The sequence below is a fragment of the Myotis yumanensis genome, unplaced genomic scaffold (assembly GCF_028538775.1).
Source record: "Myotis yumanensis isolate MYYU_CA2020_CCGP unplaced genomic scaffold, mMyoYum1.0.hap1 SCAF_5, whole genome shotgun sequence".
Lineage (NCBI taxonomy): Eukaryota > Metazoa > Chordata > Mammalia > Chiroptera > Vespertilionidae > Myotis > Myotis yumanensis.
This window is the reverse complement of record NW_027223756.1, coordinates 53,657,417-53,680,762: the sequence shown is the minus strand read 5'-3', so window position 1 is coordinate 53,680,762 and position 23,346 is coordinate 53,657,417. Positions and strand designations below refer to the sequence as shown.

At 38.5% G+C, this 23,346-nt stretch overlaps 1 long non-coding RNA gene across 1 annotated transcript in view; it reads right to left on the bottom strand.

The window, feature by feature from the left end:
* Positions 1-23,346, bottom strand: part of LOC139010613 (uncharacterized) — a 166,024-nt gene that overhangs the window by 113,308 nt on the left and 29,370 nt on the right. Inside the window, exon 2 of the long non-coding RNA XR_011471548.1 lies at positions 23,030-23,145. This is a non-coding gene — a long non-coding RNA (uncharacterized lncRNA). The remainder of the gene's footprint in view (positions 1-23,029; positions 23,146-23,346) is intronic.

The following is a 23,346-nucleotide window of genomic DNA, read 5'->3' as shown; positions in this document are numbered from 1 at the left end:
GAAAATGTCAAGAATGCAAATATTGTAAAAAGGTAGATTTTTTTTCACAGCTATGGATATTTTCCTCTTGATATCTACTACTGCCACTAACCTATGTTCTTCTAAACACATACATGTTAAACATGTTTGTAAGAAGTACTTTGTAAGGTGTGTAACAGCATTCCAGAAAGCTACCCATGAACAGTAAGATAGAATGTAACCTTTCTGAAAATTTCCACTGCATTTTAATGACAGATGAAATAGAGATTTATTTTTTAAGTGTTATGTAAAATTTCTGACCTGGGAATTTTTGAAAATATAAATATTCCTCCCCAAAATTTAAAACTTAACCAAGCATAATTAGACCTGAACTTTTAGTTCTAGGAAGCATAAATATGATCAATGATCATAGATACATCACATTTGCCATTTCAGCAAGTGAAAGTTAGACTTGTGACTATGTGAACATGTGCCAAACACTACCATAATTTTATTACTTGTTGCTGTTCTGCTAATTTTAAAATGACTTCATTCAATCTCAATTAAATTTTTAATATGCTATATCGTGGTACTCATTTGGCAGGAAACTGTCACAGATTTATTCTGGTGGGCTCTGCACACTTACCATTGCAAAGGTATTTTAAATACGTTCTTTCAAAAACAGAGATATCAAAATGTTTAAAAAGCATGTCACAGGCAAGAATACATAGTGACTGAGTAATACTAATATGCAATTGGATTTTGGAAGAAGTAGTTCAGAACTAAAAAAATACCAGTAATTATTCTCTACTCTAAGCCCTAAACATACACATAGTATAAGACCCACAAGCCATGGTTGAATAAACACAACCTCCAGAGATTGAGCAGAATGTTAGCAAACTCACACCAGCATATAAACATCGGCAAGCAGCAGCCATGTTTGCACAGGAGACATAAGAGGTACAGTGACCCTTGCCCATTCTGAACTGGGCTTTGAACAGTCTGTCACTTACCTTTGTGGATGGTGGATGGGTGTATCTGGAAAACATCAGGAGGGAGAGTATAGCCTACAGGCTGCGCACACTTGTATAGGCTGATTACAGAAATATAAAAGTGCCCACAAACACACGTGGGAGTCTTTGGTCAAAGAAGGAAAGCAAGCAAGCTAAGGTGAGTGGCCCAGAGCAAAGCTGAAGGCACTGCAATGTGCTGATTATTTCAGGGGATGTAGCCTTTGTATGTTTACTAGTGAATCAAGTGTGGCATGGAAAAAGGTGCTAATTCTGATGTCTAGTGGTGAGTCCAAATCAGTGCAAATAAATTACTCTGCCTAAGTGTTCAATTTAATTGATGTCATTTCAGATTGCCAATATATTGATAGTGTTACCAGACAGGGCCAGGCCCAGAGCAGGTCTGCGTTGGGCCACTGGTAGTGTGTGGGTTCTCAACTTCATGCAGGAAAGATTTTACAAGACAAGTGCAGGTGATTTTGAGAGCATGTTTATTAAAGCTGGGGACAGTGAAACAAGGAAGGGCTTAGGATAGAAGAAGCAACAGGAGAGAGAGCCTAGGCAGGGCTGCTTCAGCTCACTGGGAAGTCAGAGAAAATGGGACCTTGGAGACAGGTTCAGGGGGTTAGCTGGGGACGAAACGCCACTGCCCATTGCTCCCCTGGTTCCAAGTCTTGTGCCCGTTGCAAGTCTCATGGAGTCCCCTAGAGTTTGGGAGATGCACGCCTGAGAGGGAAGAAGAGGGAAAATGGAAAGGGTTGGGTGTGCTCCCAGGAGGGTGTGTACTGAGTCCTTCTGTTTGGGGGATTTTTAAAGATGGGGCATTTGGTAGGGGAGGATCTCAATAGAATATTCATGCGCCAAAATAAGATTTATTCCCTTAACTTCATCTGTCCTTGAGTGTGGCTGGTAAAGGGCACTAATTGGATTTCTGTTATCTGTCTCCCTGAGTAGGGTGATTTAAGCTATTTACCCTCTGGTTGGGGAGAAATGTAAACTATTTACTCCTAAGTGTCCTTGGTTAGGGAAAACAGGATTTGCAATTTACTAGATGGCTGTAAACTGCTTAGCTGTTTAACTCTCTGTCTCAGTTTTCCTATTCCACTTGTCCTGGTTACTAGCCTGTCTCATTAGGATAAGATCCAAAATACAGTTCATTGTAGGTAGAGCCTCTCAATGACATTCAAAGACAGCAGAGGGAGGAGCTGGCTATGATTAATAAAGAACAGAGCCAATACCACTTGGCTGGGCTAGAAAGACTAAACACACACCTGTCTTGGCCCCAATGAACAGGCATCTCTCGAGACTTGCACTTTTCACCCTTAAATGTGTAATTATTCCCTTTACTGGGGCATAATGCTAATCTTATTTTACTACTTCATTTATAAATAGTCTTCTATGCATTATTATTTATACACATGCATTTGTTTGCTCCTTGAGCTATAACTGTCATATAGACAAGACAAATATTTTTTTAGATCAAATCACACTTTCCTTTGGCTCCCAATATAAATTTCGTAGATGAAGTCCTCAAAGCACACAGGCTAAGCAGGTGACTACTGCAGGCAAGTGAAAGAAGGTGTTATACCTAATAATAATAATACTTTGCTGTTGTATAGGGCATCACAGGTTTTAAGTCACTTTTGCATATGTTGCTTTGTTTCATGCTCATAATAATAACCTAGCAATTTGGACAGAAGTTATTGTCATTAATATACCGATAAGTCAACTAATCTGGTCTTAGAGATATTTCATACATTGCTTACAGTCCCCTGACTATTGATATCCAGGTTTTCTAACTCAGATTTCAGTGTTCTTTCCTCTACAATGTAGATTGGATTTCTGTCATATTTTTTCAAAGTTTCAAAAATTACATAGATTTTAGATAAGTTTCTTATATATTTCTATGTTGAGATACATAAATAAGATTTATATAGCAAACTATATATAGAAATTTAGGTAAGGTTCTAGAAAGAGACATTGTTTGTCTAAATTCCCTAATTTTACCCCATCCTGATAGTAGGAAAAAACAGGATTATAGCCTTTTCTTTAAAGTCTGGAAGGAGTGAGAGGAGGACCCTCTGCTCTGCCCATAAGGGGAGCAATGCAGGAGGAACTAGCTTTCCATCCTGGAAATCCACACAGAATGACTCATCATTTTAATGTTATGACAAAGGTCTCTACACACTGAAGTCATTACTTACACTTGGAGAAAGTTGGCGGGATAACCTCCAACCTAAAATTCCGGAACTTGGCCTATTAAAAGTTTTACTTAAATGAACTTTCTCTTTAGCAAAGTCTGAATATAGGGCCTTCCACTCCTACAGACCTCAGGCGATTATGAAAAACAAAGTAAATAGAGAAATAAAAATGTCAATAAGAATTGAGTAAATAATGGAAATGTTGGTGATCATACCACAACAGATGACAGGAAAAGAAAGTGCAAGCATGAACAGGTCAAGAAAAGTGAAGTCAAGATTTATCTCCAGTAATTTGAATTTCTAAATGTCTTAGGAATGATTTTTTATTAGCTGCAAAATCTTAAGAAATATGGAGCCTGGCTGGCATGGCTCAGTGGTTGAGCATCGACCTATGAACTAGGAGGTCACAGTTTGACTCTGGTCAGGCCAAGGGATATGCCTAGTTGTGGGTTCAATCCCCAGTGGGGAGTGTACAGGAGGTAGCTGATCAATGATTCTCTCTCATCATTGATGTTTCTATCCCTCCCTTCTTCTCTTAAATCAATAAAAATATATTTTATAAATTTTTTAAAGAAATACAGAATTGTATTTGTGCAACATCCATTGAAGCTTATATCTGATTGTTTTATTTGGCACTTCAGTAAGACACTTTTGTACAATTATGTCCACACATTGAGTTAGTCCTTGTTAAGAAATCCTTGAATCCTTCTCAGTCAAGCATTTTAGTTTTTTAAAATGAATCTAGAGTTAAGAACATTAGGCAACTATTCTTGGCTTCATTAGTACCTTTATTTTGATCTTCTCCTTTTGACACTCTTTGTCAGGCACACCTGGGCAACTCTAGTTACACTGAGCCCCATTTAACGGAAGCTGAAAATTTTACAGTGAAGTTCTCCACTTGACCAAAAAAAAATTCATTCTCAGAAAAAATGAAAATTGACTATGATTATCTTTCACTTTGAGATTCACTTGTAATAGGAACAGGTGCATCAAAGCCTGGTTGGGGTTAGTAATGCATGAAACTACAGGACTGTTGGATTTAAGATGCGACCAAATTTAGCATGAGTAAGGCAGAGAGGTTGATAAAGAGATGAGATCAAGAATAGATTAAATCTCATTAGTTGATACCTAGGACAATGAATAGTAGAGTCTGTTACACTGTATTTTGAAATGAAAGAAAACATATTGGGGAAGGACTATAAATTTTAATTATTAGTTAGATATATAAATGCTACTCTTCATTTATTTCATATTTCCCAAAGTAAATAAACACTCAGAGGTGATGTTTAATTCGTTACCAACTAATAACAATGCAGGAAATGTTTACAAAAAAAAGTCAATTCCTGAAAATAGTATCTCTGTCACTCTCATGGTAGCAGTATTTTTTAAGTGGCTTCCTTGCAAAAACAGAAATATTCTTAATTACTTTAAGGTATAGATGTAGGCAGAGACCCTAACTCTCAGGGAGAGGGGTTAGGGAGACTACCTATGGTGAGTCTTCAGAAGGAGTCCTCAGTGTATATGTGGGGAGGGATGACTTTATCTGAAAAAGGGGTAAAAAGAATATCTCCATAAGAAATACCTTTGCAACCTTTAGAGACAAAATGCAAGAATAAAAATGGCTGCATTATATTCTTATTTTTCATAATTTTTACTTTTTCTGTTCTTATAGTAAGCATTTGGGGACTTGAAACAGAACTTATTAATACCAACTGTTTATGTTCTCCTCCTTACTAAAACAGTTACTAACAAACTCTTCCACAACATAGTAAAACTCCATGTAGATAGGGGCCCCTTGGTTGTGTTCATCTGTGTAGACTGAGCTATTATCACAGCACTTCGAACATAATCAAAATTCAGTAAGTATTTGTAGAATAAATGAGTGAATCATGCTATATATTTAAACTGTCTTCTTCAATATGAAACATCTCTACACACCTTTAGTATGTGTATGGTGAAGAAGGAACACAGACTTTCCTGGCAGACAAGACTGGATTCTAATCCAGGCCAATCACCAAATATACTGAGCCTCACAATACTCTGCCTGCCTGTAGTGTAGATTACAGTAATACACATGTGCATACACACACAGTTCAATATATTATATACATATTTTATGTCCAATATCTGACCTATATGTCCACTAATACATACATATATATTATCAGATATGTTACATATCCAATAAACTGAAGTTATTTTTACCATTTAGTACCTAGATTGCTCTGTTAAAGCAATTTTTAAATAAAATGCTAAGCTAAAGTGTAGTACCACCTCTCATAAATAAGGCAAATTAGTCTAGAAAGAATAAGTGATTTGCTGAAGAGTCCAGTATTAGTGCTCTCCAGTGTGGTGGGGGTCTGTACCAATTCTTGCTGGAGGATTTAAGGACAGATTTCACTGGATCAGTCTTCTATTTTTAATTGCACCTCTATTTTTGGTACAATTCAGCATATGCTTTCTTAGGCTCTACAAAGCTAAATCGATGTGGATTAGTTACTGTAATCTCTCTTAACACTAATTTTAGCCCCTTATATTTTTTTTATATCTCCTCTTTGTTTGTAACAAGGTAAACTTAGAAAGCCTTCATGATGAATCAATTCTCCAAATGAGTGTAGCATATATCTATTTAGACACTCACAAACATTGGTTGAACTGGATAATTTCAACCTTTTTTTTAATGTATCACTTTAACTTTTTAGAGTTTAATTAAGAACTAAGTATATTTGGTGAAATACTCCCTCATCTTACCAAAGCACTAGAAAAACTTTGTGCCTGAGGCAAGATGTGATCCTGTTAGGTAGCATCCTGCCACTTTACAGAGGCCTCAAGTCACGTTATTCTTTTTAGCAAATTAAAATTATCCTGAATGGCTTGTGAACATCCGGAGAAGCCTTCGGCTCATCCACCTCTTAGCTCCCAGCACTGCAGTTTCCTCCTGTGTCTGCTTCCACCATGCCTCCATCACACCAGCCTCTTCCACCCTCACTGCATGTCTTGTTTCTCTAATTACTGGCCTCCTGACCCACTGTGTGTGGTTAGGGTTTGAGCCATCAGCATATTCATCTATAGTCAACCGCATACTCCAGCAGTGAAACACTCAGAGCAATGAAACCCAATCATTAGGGACAGACTCTAAGTCCTGTCATGCAAAGGCAGTAGGCCTTGGCTATCTTAACTCCTTTGACTGTGGCTGCCTCATTTGTATGCTGTGGGTGGTGAAAGCATTGACCATTGCAATTCCTCAAGGTTATTCCAAGTCTGTGAGAGCACTCTGAAAAGTATATGTGCTCTCAAATATTGGTTGCCTTCAGGATTATTGCAAAAGGACCTCCTTTCCCCGCAGCTTACTTTCTGTGATAAAGTAGGAGTTGCTGGCCTCTAAAGAGGTGAGCTAGAACATTAGTGAGCTCAAGTACATCGAATGAATGTGGCCTAGTCAGCTTTAAATGCTATACAAAATGCCATAGGTTGAGTAGCTTAATCAGACAAACATTTGTCACAGTTCTGGGGACTGGAAAGTCTAAGATCAAGGCGTCAGCAGATTTGGTATCTGGTGAGAGCCTCTTCCTGGTTTGCAGATGGCCACCTTCTTGCTGTATCCTCACATGGTGAAGAGAAAGAGCTTTGGACTCTTCTTATAAGGGCACTAATCCCATCATGGGGGCCTCCACCTCTTAACACCATTATATTGGGGATTAGGCTTTTAACTTATAACTTTTGAGGGGAACACAAATATCCATCTAGTCCTTAACATCACGGGTCAAAATATTTTGAAATATCTGAGATGGGAATTTAGGTATAGAATTTCAATTTAGGCTTTATATCTTGCTCTATAAACTGGGAAAGTCACTTAGCAAATCAGCAGTTAATTATGTGTCATGTACCATGCTGGGTATATGATTCACATATGTTATTTTGGGGGGCTCTATCACCTCTCCTTCATCCAGATCCAGTGTAGATCCTGAAAGTTTTACTTGGCTGAGAACATTTGGAGAAACCCAGTGTTTTTCAGCCCATACTGGTCATTGTCATTAGTAGACTGCTCATTGTCCAAACCACATGGTGGCCCCAGATGTGCAGTGGGGTTTTGCTGAGATGGAAACCTATCACCAAGGTCCTACCTCCCTAGGGTCAGTGATGGAGGAAAGAGTGCAGAGAGTATAACTACTCTTCAACCCCAAAACATCTGCTTTCCCCTTCTTCTCACACCTAGCACTTCTATTTTCCTCCTCATTTACCTGTCTGGGAGAATCTCCCTTCAGTGGGGTTTAGGAATGCAGTCCTCTCTTTACATCAGTCCCTTTTTTTTCTTACTATTACAGAAATAAAAATAGCAAAAGGCCTGAACTAAGCTGTCTTGCGGGCTGACTTATTTAGCAGAGATGACAGCTGAAGTCTACACAATCCAGGAAAATAAAAGTTCCACATTTGTCTCATCATAGCAACCGGGAGGAGAGCATGAATCCTTTCTAAGAGACAATGAGAGATGTCATAGATGGAAAAGATAAAGAAATTGAATGTGTTTCATTACAGGCTCTTGAAATGTCTTTAAATTGCCTATGTTTTACTTTCTTCACCTGCCCTGCATTCTAAGTTCGTTAGGAGTGTCAAATGAGCCTCTGTTCTCTTGTGGCAGGAGGAAACCTGACATGGAGGAAGAGTTCATGGGGGAAGAGCTGTGACTCTATCCACCAACATATTCTTCCTCATTACATATGACCCTGTTGTTCTCATTAGATCCAAAGCTCTGCAACACTACTCACTTGGGGAAAACGCAATAACCCTGTAACCATTCTGGAGTCAGATACATTCTGCAGATGTATTGCTCAGGACTTATGTTGGCAGAATATAAATACATGAGTTATGTAAACAAATTTGAAAATGTATTCCAGCTAAGACACCAGATGAACATTTGTACTAGTTGGATATTTTACTTATTTCTGCTAGCTATCCTCCAATATTTGAATAGGTTGAATACAATTAAATGTTGTCTTCTTTGATATTACTCAGGATTTCTATATTCAGAATTTTTTAATAAAGAGATCTTTTCCATAATTATGTTTTGTAAAATTAAGTAAAATATAAACCAAATGTCATAATTTTTTAAGAAATTGTCATGTAAAAATGTTATTACTAAATGTTCCCTTATTAATCTCTTTTTGTCAAAGATTTACTTTGTCATATTTTAGAAAGAAGTAAAGAGTTCTGAGGTTTGTCTCAAAATAATCCAGAGCTGGAGGAGCAATGAAACAATGGGATGTTAACTTTAAATATATTTTTAAATTTATTTTCTGAGAGGAAGAGAGAGGGAGAGAGAGATAGAAACACCAATGATAAGAGAGAATCATTGATCAGCTGTCTCCTGCACACCCCACACTGAGGACTGAGCCCACAACCTAAGCATGTGCCCTGATTGGGGAATCAAACCATATCCTCCAGGTTCATAGGTTGATGCTCAACCACTGAGCCACACTGGCTAGGCTAGGATGTTAACTTAGAAGCTTCTCTCTACATTTACATGTATTTAAAATATTCTGGGGTAAAGAGTTGAAAATAGGAAGTAAAATCTCAAAACAGCATTTAATACTTCTTATAAAAGATAAAGGCCAACAATAAATATGATAGAAAGATAAACATAGCTTTAGTGGAGAACACTGGACATGTGTCAGGGTGATTCAGAAAACTTGAGCTTCTTTTCCAGTTAAAGTGTTAATAATTTCCAGGGAACCAAAATCTTTTGTCTTCTGTCATTACTGTGAAAGCTGTTGGGTGTGTCGGTCACCCCTGAGGGTGGTGCTTTAGGGAAAGCATTGTGTGTCACCTAGTGCCAACTGGTGCTCATGCTGTTTTAATATTCTCTGAGGTCTTGTCAATCAACAGCTGTCCTTTTGAGAAGAATATAAAGCCAGGCCCTAGTGGCAGCTCTTCTTGCCCTAATAATCTAATGATGGGGTAGAGAAATAGGGAAAGGAAGTATAGCTGGCTATTCCCATCTTTTGACCTATTAATCTTATGAGCCCCACTGATGGACATATGTACTGATTGTAGAATTATCTATTAAATGGTGTAAGTGTCACAAGGTATACACAAAGCATCGACCATTCTCTTTCTCTAAAGCGCTTACAACTGAGTTAGAGTTTAAACACATAAGGGTAAAATAAGTTAAAAATGCAAGGCAGAAAACCATTTCCACTAAGAACAGGAACAAGACAGGGATGACCACTCTCACCACTCCTGTTTGACATAGTACTAGAAATACTAGCCATTGCAATCAGACAAGAAGAAGAAATAAAAGGCATCCAAATTGGAAAAGAAGAAGTAAAACTGTCCTTATTCCCAAATGACATGACATTGTACATAGAAAACCCCAAAGACTCCATCAAAAAACTACTAGACCTAATAAATGAATTCGGCAACGTAGCAGGATACAAAATTAACACCCAGAAGTCTATGGTTTTTCTATATACCAATAATGAACTCACAGAAAGAGATATTAAAAAAGCAATCCCATTTACCATTGCAACAAAACAATTAAGATACCTAGGAATAAACTTAACCAAGGAGATAAAGGACATGTACTCAGAAAATTTCAGAATGCTGAAAAAAGAGATAGAGGAAGGCATGAACAAATGGAAGAATATACCATGTTCATGGATTGGTAGAATCAACATCATTAAAATGTCCATACTACCCAAAGCAATCTATAAATTCAATGCAATCCCCATTAAAATACCAATGGCATACTTCAAAGACCTAGAACAAATTCTCCAAAAACTCATCTGGAATTTAAAAAAAGGCCCCAAATAGCTGCAGCAATCTTGAGAAAGAAGAACAATGTTGGAGGAATCACAATAGCAGATATCAAGCTATACTACAAAGCCATTGTTCTCAAAACTGCCTGGTACTGGCACAAGAACAGACATACAGACCAGTGGAACAGAACAGAGAACCCAGAAATTGACACAAGCCACTATGCTCAATTAATATTTGACAAAGGAGGCAAGACCATACAATGGAGTCAAGACAGTCTCTTCAATAAATGGTGTTGGGAAAACTGGACAGATACTTGCAAAAAAATGAAACTAGACCACCAACTTACACCATACACAAAAATAAAATCAAAATGGATAAAGGACTTAAACATAAGATGGAAACCATAAAAATCTTAGAAGAAGCCATAGGCAGCAAAATAGCAGACATTTGTCTTAGCAATATATTTAACGGTACAGCTCCCAGGGCAATGGAAACTAAGGAGAAAATAAACAGATGGGACTACATCAAAATAAAAAGCTTCTGCACAGCAAAAGAAACCATCAACAAAACAACAAGAAAGCCCACTGCATGGGAGAACATATTTGCCAATGTTATCTCCAATAAGGGCTTAATCTCCAACATTTACAGGGAACTCATACAACTTAACAAAAGGAAGATAAACAACCCAATCAAAAAATGGGCAAATGACCTAAATAGACACTTTTCAAAAGAGGACATTCAGAAAGCCAAGAGACATATGAAAACATGCTCAAAGTCACTAATCATCTGAGAGATGCAAATCAAAACAACAATGAGGTACCACCTCACACCTGTCAGAATGGCTATCATTAACAAATCAACAAACAAGTGCTGGCGAGGATGTGGAGAAAAAGGAACTCTCCTTCACTGCTGGTGGGAATGCAGACTGGTGCAGCCACTGTGGAAAACACTATGGCGTTTCCTCAAAAAATTAAAAATGGAACTGCCATTTGACCCAGTAATACCACTTCTAGGAATATATCCCAAGAAAACAGAAAAACCATTCAGAAAGGATATATGCACCCCTATGTTCACAGCAGCACAATTTACAATAGCTAAAATTTGGAAACAGCCTAAATGCCCTTCAGCAGATGAATGGATTAGAAAATTGGGTACTTCTACACAATAGAATATTACACCACTATAAAAAGAAGGAATTCTTACCATTTGCAACAGCATGGATGGAACTGGAGCGCATTATGCTAAGTGAAATAAACCAGTCAGTGAAAGAAAAATACCACATGGTCTCACTCATTTAAGGATAATAAAAAACATTATAAACTGATGAACAAAAATAGATACAGAGGCAGAGAAGCATCGAACAGACTGTCAAACTACAGCAGGAAGGCTCAGGAGGGTTGGTGGGGAGGGGAGGTAAGAGATCAACTGAAGAACTTGTATGCATGCATATAAGCATAACCAATGGACACAAGACACTGGGAGCGGGGGGTGAGGGCATGTGCAGGGGGTAGGCGAGGCTGGAGGAAGGTTCAAATGGGGAAAAAAGGAGACATATGTATTACTATTTGTAATACTTTAAACAATAAAAATAAATGCAAGGCAGTGTAGGATATATGCCCACTAAATAGTACAGGTACCAATACTGTAGCAGTTCAGAATAGAGAAGGACCCACAGCTGAGAGAGGAAAAGCTTATTGAAAGAATAGGATTTTAACAGTGGCTTTAACCATATCCAAATTCACACAGAGAATCAAGGACTGAGCTAGAGGCACATCTATAGGTAGAAAGAGCCAAGAATTGGAGCCAGACAGATCTACCTCCAATTCCAGCTGTTATCTCTGAACTCTGTTCTCTCATTTGTAACTTGTGGCAGCTTGTTATAGAATTTAAAATATTGACATTTGGAAATACACCTGTAAGAAATTAGGGACCCACATAATTGCTTTTTATTCTTTGGGGAGGAAGCCACAGAATACAAATGTATAAACAAAAATCATATAGTAATTTTTGTAGAGACCTTGAGTATCAAACTAAGGAATTGAGTCTTTATCTATAGGTGTTCAGTGGCTTTAAACAAACAAGGTCATGGTGAAAGCAGTATTTGTGGAAAATTTATTGCAGCTCTTATGTAACCTGGGAGACTTGATCCAGAGAAATTCATTAGGAGGTCAATACAATGATCTCAACACAAGGTAATAAAGACTAGAATTAGGGTCGTGGCCAAAGATGAATTTATCATAAAGCTAATGAAATTTTAGGTCCCTTATTTGCATGGGCCTCATCCAAGGCCTCAGAAAGGACCGTAATTCCCTTGTGTTCTGGGAGAGGCTGTGGGCATTTTGGGAAACGGACTAGAGGGAATGGTTTCAGAAATACTCCTATGCCCCAATGCAACCTTACTTGGAGCCTAGACATGAAGGTACAGGGCCACAAGTTGTATCGAAACATAGGATACCCTGCATCTCTTAGGCCCCAAAGGTGTGGGTGGTAGAGAAGAAATATGTTTTAAAGTGTGTGGACCCAAAAGCAAGCCTATGAGAAATTTCTATCAGTGATCAGATGTGTCATTCCCTGTTTAGTTTCCTCTACTGTGTATCTCTTCATCACAAACCCTTTTGAAAAGGGGGAACCATAACTATCTAATTCATCATTCTATTCTCACTGCCTAGTACATGTTGGGCACTCTGCTAAATGAATAAGTCAATTAACCACTCATTCAGCATGAACAAAATAGCAGAAAATGAATAGCGGATGAGATAACACCCATGAATCCCTCCCCTATCTTAGAAGTAAAGCACCACTACCCCAAAGCTTGTTTTCCTTTCTCTCGTTGGCTAGCTCTTTCTTCAGAGTCATACCAAATATGTAGGTAAGCCTGAACCATAAAAATGTGTGCTTATTTTTAAGTATTTTAAACTTTATAAAAATAGTAGCATAGTTTATAAAAATAAAAAATATAATCTTCAAGTTGTACTTTTCACAACACCAACCTGGTATTTCTAAGCTTCCTCCTTGTGAATGTATACAGCTGTAGTTAACTAGTTTTCACTACAATATAATATTGCATTGGCTAAACTTACTACTATTGATTTATTCATTTTGCTCACATCCATCCAGCCACTCAACTTCCTAGATTCTGGCAGTTTTTATTTTTCAAAGATGGTACATCAATATTTTTCATACCATGTGCTCTTTTAGTTTATGACTTTGCCACTATCTCATGAGGAAGTCAGGTTTAATTCTCCTCTCCTTGACTCTGGGTGGGCTTGTGACTGCTTCAACCAATAGAGTACCACAGAGTTGACACTGTGACTTCTGAGGCTGGGCCATATTCTCATGAAGATGCAGCTACCTCATTTATGAGAACACTCATGCCCAGAGCTCGGGGCCACCCTGTAACAAGTCCAAATGCCCTGAAGTTGCCATATGGTGAGGAACCCAAGTTACACGGAAAGTCCACTTGTAGGAACTAGAGCTGGCAGTTCTGCATCTTAGATCAGCACAGTCCAGATACGTAAGTGAAGGAGCCTGCTGATGGTGCTGGTCCATCTATTGAGTTACCTCTAGCCTTTGAGTCTTGCCAGGTGACCCAGACCTCATTCTGGAGCAGAGACTAGCTAGTCCCCATGTGCCCTATCCAAGTTCTTAATCCATGAACACAATAAGGTGGATGTTGTTTTGAGCTAAGTTGTGGGGTAGGTTGCTGTATAGCTATAGTAACCTGGACAAGCTCTTCAGTAATTGCCCCTCCTCTGGGCCCCATATTTGCCTGGGGAAAAAAATCCTCTCCTTGTCTTTATGGCTCTTCTAACTCAGATCAACCAATGTCCTTTTTTTTTTCTTTAATACCCACCATAGCTTCTTCTAACCAGATCAATTCATAATTATGTATCAAATATTATAAAAAGTATCTGTTAAAATTCTCTGTGTCCCCACCAATTTCATAAGACTCCCAGGCTCCTGCTCAAGCAGAACCACCTGTCAACAATTTGCCTCTTACTACAACAGTCAACTTCTTGAAAGATCTCTTTACCTTTGAGTAAATTTGTCTAAACAGTGTTCCTCACAGTGTGGTCCACAGACCATCTGCATCAGAAGCACCTGGGTCTTTATTGAAAATACAAATTTTGGGCAGCACCCCCGACACACTGAACCAGGATCTGTATATTTGTAGCAAGCACACCAGGTGTGCCTTAAGCACATTCAAGTTTAACAATCATGAGTCTTCTGGGACCAGTTTGGGTTGGGGGTAGCACTTGGTGCAAACTTGAGAAAAGAGAAATCCTTTTCTCTTTGCCAACTAAAGCAATTAAACCCCAGTGTTCTATACCTCTAAAACCTGCTTCTCTTTCCCAGGCACTGTAAAACTATGACCCCAAGTTATACAGTAGATGCTCAGAAAGCACAGTAAATCTTGAACTTATGATGACTAAATCAAAGAATAAATGAGAGGGCATAGAATTTACTGTCTATGAATCATTGTAAAAATGATTCTGATTTTCAGATCATGGTAGGGGTTAGTGTTAAGACTGGGGAATATGCTTGTAATATCCAATGATAGTTAAAATACATAATAGTTACACTATAAGCATATATGACTAATTATCGCATGACTTACCCTAGGAATGGTATTTCAATTAATGGAAAATAGTCCCACTATGGAATTTCTCTCTCATTGTGTACGCTTATAAATATTCTTTCAATTCTATCTCTCTCTTTTCCAAGTTAGTTGTTTATGTGTTTGTATATACCCTGTCTCACTTCACAAAGGATTTTGAAATTTTATTCTATGTATGTATTGAAACAAATACAAACAACTGTCAAGAATGTTCCCATTCTCAAGCCAATATTTGGAAGAGGAGCAAGGAGCCATCTTCTTTCCAGTCCTGTTTACCTGAGATAATTATAAAAATTTGCCTAATGCTTAACATGTCATGAAAATATCTAATAGTGTTTGAATTTAACATTAAGAAGTATGTTCTTAGCCAAAACCGGTTTGGCTCAGTGGATAGAGCGTCGGCCTGCGGACTGAAAGGTCCCAGGTTCGATTCCGGTCAAGGGCATGTACCTGGGTTGCGGGCACATCCCCAGTAGGAGATGTGCAGGAGGCAGCTGAATCGATGTTTCTCTCTCATCGATGTTTCTAACTCTCTATCTCTCTCCCTTCCTCTCTGTAAAAAATCAATAAAATATATTAAAAAAAAAAAAAGAAGTATGTTCTTAGCTATAGTCATGTGAATATTACAAGTTCCTCTTTCTTAACCACTGTTGATTATTTGTATTCTTCACATAAGCCACCTCAAAATCTATATGTAGGAGGCAGGAAAAACAAGAAATAAAGGAAAAAGAAATGGAGAGGGAAGGGGAAACCTGGAGTAGAGGAAAGGGTTCCTAGTGAGAGAACTGTCTCTCCAATGTTGTAAGAGTGATTGGATTCTCGATTGGCAATTCAGAGATGATCCACTGGACTGCAGCATCAGCTTGACACCTGCCTTGCATTATTTTCTTTTATATGCTGCTTCCTCTCCCCCCTCCCCCCCGCAAAGACTTCTTCTGGTCATTTATAAATGCTTTGAAGGTAGAGGTAACATATATTTTTACTAGTGGAAATCAAGATTATGGCAGTTGCTTCATATTTTTGTCAGAATTTCTCTCTTTGAATTAAACATAAAATAGCTCATTTTGCAATAATATCCTATAGAAATACTAACTACCACAGCAGTGAAAATGAATATAACACTGAACAATATGCAGATCATGTATACTATTTTATTTGAGTCTAATTGTAACCCTATAATGAACATGAAAAAGAAATTATTATTATTCTCAGACTTTTTACATGTGCTCTCCCTTCTTCATGAAACACACTTTGCTCTGATACACACATTGCTTCTTCCTTAATTTCTTTCAAGTTTCACCCTCACCTACTCAGGTCCCTTCCTTGACTACCCAAATAAAATAGTGTCTTGATCCCCAATAGCACTTTAGCCATTTGACAAAATGTGACTTTTTATTGTTTTTCTGCATTTGGATATAAACTCCCTGCAGGTGGGAATTTATTTTGTTTGCTGTATTTCCCAAGTCCCAAAAAAGTACCTAGCACAGTGGTTCTCAACCTTCCTAATGCCGCGACCCTTTAATACAGTTCCTCATGTTGTGGTGACCCCCAACCATAAAATTATTTTCGTTGCTACTTCATAACTGTAATTTTGCTACTGTTATGAATCGTAAAGTAAATATCTGATATGCAGGATGTATTTTCATTGTTACAAATTGAACATAATTAAAGCATACTGATTAATCACAAAACAATATGTAACTATATATGTGTTTCCTGATGGTCTTAGGTGACCCCTGTGAAAGGGTCATTCGACCCCCAAAGGGGTCGCGACGCACAGGTTGAGAACCGCTGACCTAGCACATAGTAGATGCTCAATAAATAAACAACTGAGTGCATTATGCACATTTCATAAACAAAGAACAGGAGGCTTAAGAGATGTCACCAACACACCACATCTAAGGAGTGGCAGGTTAAGTTCTGAATGGCAGGTGCTAACAAGTCACTCTGTATTCTCGGGACCATTACCCAGATATTGTGCTAACTTGACCTACACAATTGACTTCAAAGCATAACTTCTGGAAGATTGTGAGATCTGGAACCTTCTTTGACCATTTTATGAGTGTATCTGAAGCAACAAAGAAAATTAAAGTGGGTCACATTTGCTGTTTCTGCACAAGATGGTAGGAAAACATCTAAGCTGTGGTATAGGTAGAGCAGTCTCTGCCACCCTGAAAACTTTTGCATATTTATTGGGTGCTTGTCTGACTTATCTGAGCCTGGAACAAGAGCGTTGGAAATCCTTCTGGACTGCTCTTTGTCAATAAGCAAACAGTTATTTCAGCTACAGTAACAGCACCTTGAGAGGTGATGTCATAAAGATAGCAAAAGCCATTGGCTACTCAGTGGCAGACCATTTAGCAGTATGATAGGTAGGTGACATCACATGAGCACTGGAGAGGGGAACAGCCTTTGCAAATGGGCCCATTAATTGCAGTGTTTCAGTCTGATTATAACATAGCAATGAAGAAGAATTTACATAATTTTAGATAGTACCTTCCCATGGCTTTTCAAGATGATTGATACACTTTTAATACTAAACACAATTTTGTTTAACTTAACTAAGAAATAGTAAACTCTTCATTGACTGCCATTCTATTGGTCTATTAACCACCCTGTCTCCTATTAACTAGCACTTTCTAACAGATCCTAAAAGTGAATGTTATAATTGCAAGTGGCCTGAAGTATCAACCATTAAAAACCCATTATTTTGAAAGTGAAGGAATGTAGGCTAAATTGTCTTATCAGTCATACCCAGCCAGGAAGTGATACTGACAGAACTTGAATCCCTAATGTTCTCTCTATAACACACAATTGGATCACATTTTGTACAACGTCTGCCATTCCCAAACAATCTGTTAAAGGATTCTGAAATGAATGGCCTTGAAGCATGGCAACATTGTAAAATAACTGAATGATTTATAAATCATTGTGGGAAATATAGATGAAATTATTTTCATTACACTTTTCATGTTCTTTGGATAGTGGTCTATCTCTGAAAATTGTAATGTCAATAAGGGTTATATATTATAAATACAGGGTTTCCCAAAAATGTATACATACTTTGAATAATTATTAATTCCAACGGGTCAAATCTGAAAATAAAAAAAATCAATTGACCTATCAGTTGTTAAGTGTGTATACATTTTGGGGGGATACCCTACATTTTGCAATTATATTGCAAATATTTGATTAAACAATAAAATCAATTTCCTAACCAATAGTATAATGGGTCTTTTGATATGACTGTATAGTATAATGTTTATTTTAGGGGAATTACAATAACAAATCTGAAAGGGATGTACATTGATAGAGAATTGCCTCAGCTAATGTCCATTTTATAATAATTCATTAATTTAATTTAAAATATATACTAATCATCTCCCATGCACTTGCTGTTCACGAAACCATTTCTCAGTTCCTCCTGGGCACAGCAAGACTACTGTTCTCAGCCTCCATTGCAGTTAGCTACAGCCATGTGACTGAGTTCTGGCAGAGATGTATGCCCTAAAACCCTCCCACAGGTGATCCTCCATTTACTCCCATCATCTTCCAACCAGATGCAGAGGATCTAATGGAACATTCAGAGCTCCAGAAGATAGAAGAGCCACAAAATTGAAGGAGGCTGGATCTCTGAATCACCATTAGGAGGGGAGAAATAAGTGCTGTGGGAACACAGCAGAAAGCCTTAGGAAAGACTTGTATCAGAGATGTAGTTGTATCAGAGATGGACATTGATTTAAGGTTTAAATTGGAAGAAAATAAAAGAAAGTCTCCCTGTGAAAATAGAGCAAAGTCAGATGTGAAAACATTGGGTTAAGCTGCAGAAACAGCAAGTTGTCCAATGCAGCTAGTGCACATAGCCTTTAAACGTCAAGACAAAAATGGAAGTGGTGTCAGATTATGAAGAGGTTTGTGTGCCAAGCTAGATTGTAGACTTTACCATATAGGCTGTAGAATCCAGAAAAGATTTTAAAGTTGCCTCGTGCCATAAACAGAACTCTCCATTAGAAGACAGATTGATGAAGGTGGGAAATGACTGGGAAGGGGAAGCAAACATGAAAGGGAGACCAGTTGCCAGACTATTGGAGAAGTCTAGGCAAGAAACAATGCAAGGGCTGATCTAGGCTACATTGGAAGAAATTTATACAAAAACAGGACGAGACCATTTAGAGGAGCCATTTCACAAGCAGGAATTTCAGAGGCATAGAGTTCAAGTACCTGTTAGATGTTAGATGTCAGAAATTAAAGTAACATTAACCGAAGTAGGGAACACAAGAGAAGATACAGGCTAGAAAAAAAAAAGGATGATGAATTTGCTTTTAAACATGCTGAATTCAAAATCCAAATTAAAGAAGCCATTCTAGTGTGCAGTCTGCGTTTACATATATAGAACTCAGAAAAAAATCCAAAATTGGAATTATAAATTTGGGAGTTGGCAACGTAGAGATAATGGCTAAGCCATTGGAGTGGATGAAATCTGCCAAGTGTATAGAGAGAAGGGAGAGAATAACACTGGAGGCATGAAAGAGCAGTGAGAGAAGTATAAAAAGCATCCGGAGAGGAGAATATCATGAAAATCAGGGAGGAGACTCCCTCCCACGCAGAAGAGTTTAGACCAGACCAGCAGGGAAACAAGAAATGCTAACCAGCCATACAGTGGGATTATAGAGCCGGGAACTGTGTCAGATACTGTGGGCATGTTCCGAAGATTTGCCAGAGAATGCAAATCTGTCATCAGATTCAAGTGAAAAGTTCTGGCTGGAAATCAGAGATTCAGCAAAAGGTCAAATATCAAGTAAATGCAGAAGTAGAGAGGTGGAGAATCAAAACTGGAAAAAGGCAAAAAAGGTCCAGGATTTTTGCTAGAGCTGCTTCTTATCAAGTTCTGGCGAGATGGTAGTCTGGGTCAGAATAAACACAAGTGGTGGTTGGTCATTTTCAGTAACAACAGGCCTGAAGGGCCACGGAGGGCTGGCAGTTAGCTGTTCAAACAATTTTGTTGGTTTTGGAGGCGGATGCCACATTGCAGTGGAGTGAAGGAGAGGTTACTGAGTGAAGATGTTGTCTCAGAATTGCTGAACGTTAATGGAATTCTGTGTTGGAAGCTGAAGGAGTAGACAGAATTAATAGAAAGCCTATATAGGATATCGCTAGGCTGAAGGCAAGAGTCTATTGGGGAAGGAGAAATGAAAGACTAAAAGAGAGTGTAATTTTTTTTGCCTAAATATATTTTTTAAATTGATTTCAGAGAGGAAAGGAGAGGGAGAGAAAGATAGAAACATTAATGATCAGCCCAGCCGGCGTGGCTCAATGGTTGAGTGTTGACCTATGAACCAGGTGGTCACCGGTTCGATTCCCATTCAGGGCACATGCCTGGGTTGTGGATTCAGTCCCCAGTGTGGGGCATGCAGGAAGCAGCCAATCAATGATTCTCTCTCAACACTGATGTTTCTATCTCTCTCCCTTGCCCTTCCTCTCTCTGAAATCAATAGAAAAATATATATATTTTTTTAAAAAGAAACATCAATGATCAGAGAGAATCATTGATCGGCTGCCTCCTGCAAGCCCCTGAGAACTGAACTGTGACCTCCTGGTTTATAGGTCTTTGCTCAACCACTGAGCCATTCCAGCTGGGTAAAAGAGAGTAAAATTTAAAGATTCAGAGTGGAAGTCACAGGAGATGAGACCAAAGTATCTATGGAGAAAGTAGCTACACAAATTATGTCTTATCTTGCTTTCTCATGCCTTTTTTTAAAAATAGAAAAATATGAATTAAAGTACAGATGAATGGTGAGGAATATTGAGTTAGTTTATAACTGGTAGCCTCTATTTCCTTAGTGAAGCAAGGCTGGGTCATCCAGTGAGGGAGCGGGGAAAAACCTGGGGAAAGAGTAGAGTTTTGCAATGGCGGCTGCAGAGATGGAGGGCTGTCAGGGAGTGTGAGAAATTAGATTTGCACTGAAGACCCAGCTCAGGCAGGGAGTCATAAGGAGATAGGACATTGTCTAGCAGTGATTAGAACCAGAGATCTAAAACCACGGAGAAACAATCAATAAAACAGATATTTTTCCTGGTGGAAACAAAAGAAAATGAGATGAACATTCCAAAGGTGTTGATGAGTATGTAATGAACAGGACTGACCAGTCCACCCTGCACTGCTTCAGGGCTAAGGTAATGGCCTATCACAATTTTTACCCTAGTGCCTGACATATAAAGAGCATTCAATAAATGTGGAATGAATGAATGAGTGAGCACATACTTGAAATTCAGGCTGGTTATGAGGGAAATGAAGTGGGAGAACATTTATATATTAAAAGAGTAGGAAGGATTTGAAAAGCAAGAGTGTGTGATGAGGCAGCAGAACAGGTTTTGTGGCAAGGGAAGAGTTTAAGAAAAAGAATCCAAGGTTGTGGTCAGAGAAAGTCAGTTCAAAACTCAGATTCTCGGAGGAGCAGTTTCAAGTGATTCAAAAGTCCCCAATGTGCTTCTGTGAATGGGATTGGTAAAGTGGAATGGAGGTAAATTTCAGTTTAGGGTAGGCTGTTAGAGGGCTAATTAGTACTGTTCGCTGTATCAGGAAGTCACTTAAGATGACAGCCAATGCTGGAGTAAAGAGAGACTGAGGCTGGTTCCAAAGTCTTTGCAGATTAATAAAAAAATGACCTGGAGGGAACAGTAACATGAACCCCTATCATCGAGATGATATTGGCACTCCCAACCACCCAGAAGTATTGTGAGAATCAACTAAAAGAATATTTATTTAAATGTTCCTGTTGGGAAGGAAGATATACAAGTAGGCAACATTTCCCTCAAAAGAGGAGAGGCTAAATGAAAACGATATGAAATTGTCAGGGAGAAGTTGCAGGAGCCAAAATAATCCTGAGTCCTCTTCAAGAAGCCAAAATGCAGAAGCACCTAGAGCAGTGGTCAGCAAACTGTGGCTCACAAGCCACATGCGGCTCTTTGGCCTCTTGAGTGTGGCTCTTCCACAAAATACCGACTTCTGCGCATGGACCACAAAGTTTCAATCGCACTGTACGTGCGCACCCGCACGTGGTATTTTGTGGAAGAGCCACACTCAAGGGGCCAAAGAGCCGCATGTGGCTCGCCAGCTGCAGTTTGCCAACCACTGACCTAGAGTGTTGTTGGAGAAGCAGTGTCACTAGAAGTAAATCTGGGATTTGGTAAAAGGAAACGGGCAGAGATAATGAGTTTAGATGCTAATTTTGTGCTATGTCTGGGAGCTTGAACTATATCATCTTGAGCTCCTCACAGCAGCCATGCAATGTAGATATTATTACCTTCTGATGACAAATGAGGATCCAGGAACTGTGGTTAAGTAACTTTCTCCAGGCTGCACAGTTGGTAAGCAGAGTGGTCAGGATTTGAACCCAGCTTAGACAAATCAAATCTCATTCTTTTCCCAATCAACTGCATTACATCAAACATTGATGCATCCAGTGCTTTATAGGGGAAATGAGAATATAGAGCATTAGAATGATAAAGAACTAGCAGAGGAGAGAGGCCATAGATGAGGAAAAATGAGTTGGACCAAGGTAGCTAACAAAGAAGCTGCAATTACTGATTGATGACATTGGGGATATAGGAAGTTGGGAGGTGGGCAGGAGGAGAGCTAATGAAACTAACCAGCCTTATGTTTCAACTGAGACATTGATGTTCAGTGGTTGTGGGGTCTGTATAACGTTCCTTCCCACCATGGAAATTAACTGACTGTTGTTTTTTTAAAATTTACATGAACAGTCAAGCAGTCATCTTGTCACTTTAACCAGCACCCTTGAGGAATCAATTAAAACTACCATCTCAGAGAACTTATACATGTACATTTAGCAGCTTGGGTTAATTTACTAATTCATCTTATCAGCCTGCCATATTATTAGCCAATTTCCCTAAATCTTGTTATAATATACACATTACAAAGGCAATGTCTTCCCATTGTCTTTCTGCAGAATTAGAGATAAAAACATTCTTTTAGAGCACCAGTCATAATTTTAACATATTTTATGGGGGACAACTATTAAATCATGTTCCTAAAGTATTTAAGATGTTTGAAAACAGCTTTCAAGCATTTGGAGTGTTATTTTAACAACCTGGTTAATGCCATCTATTTCCTTGACAAATCCTTTCTTTATATATAGCACGGAGATATACATTAGCCAGGTCTCAAATGGCTCATCAAAAATTCTGAATTAGAGAATTTGGAATAAAGAGAAGTGTTATTTAGTATAAATGCTGTGAAGCAGCAGCAACTTTCACAGCCAGAGGTTTTTAGACCTGCAAAGAATCTTATGTAACCCAATATGACTTGGCTTGTGGGGGGCTTCCTTAATCACTTCTAGTCCATGTCAGAGCCCCTAGGTACACTTAGGTGTAGTCCTCAATCTGTCCCCTCTCCCTCCCCAATAAGTCCAAAAGTATTGCCAAGGTTTATGGGGGAACTCACATGCCATACCAAAGAAACTTACCCAAATTCTTCCAGTAGACTTCCTTTGTCTAGTGACATCGCCCCTCTCTCTTTCCTTAAGTGGCCTCTCAAAGACCTTCTCTGTTGTCCTTAGCAATTCAGTTCTTCTTAACCACCCTTTCAAATGCAGAGAGGAATACATTTTTAATTGACCTATCACACAAAGAAATTATATATTCCCAAACCATAATTTTACTACAAAAGACTATTGACTAAAGAAGGTAGCACAGTTAGGAATAGACTAGGGTTCTTCATATGCTATTGCTTTGTTCACCACCCCACTCAGGAACTTCTAAAGTTTCTTCTAACTAAAATTTT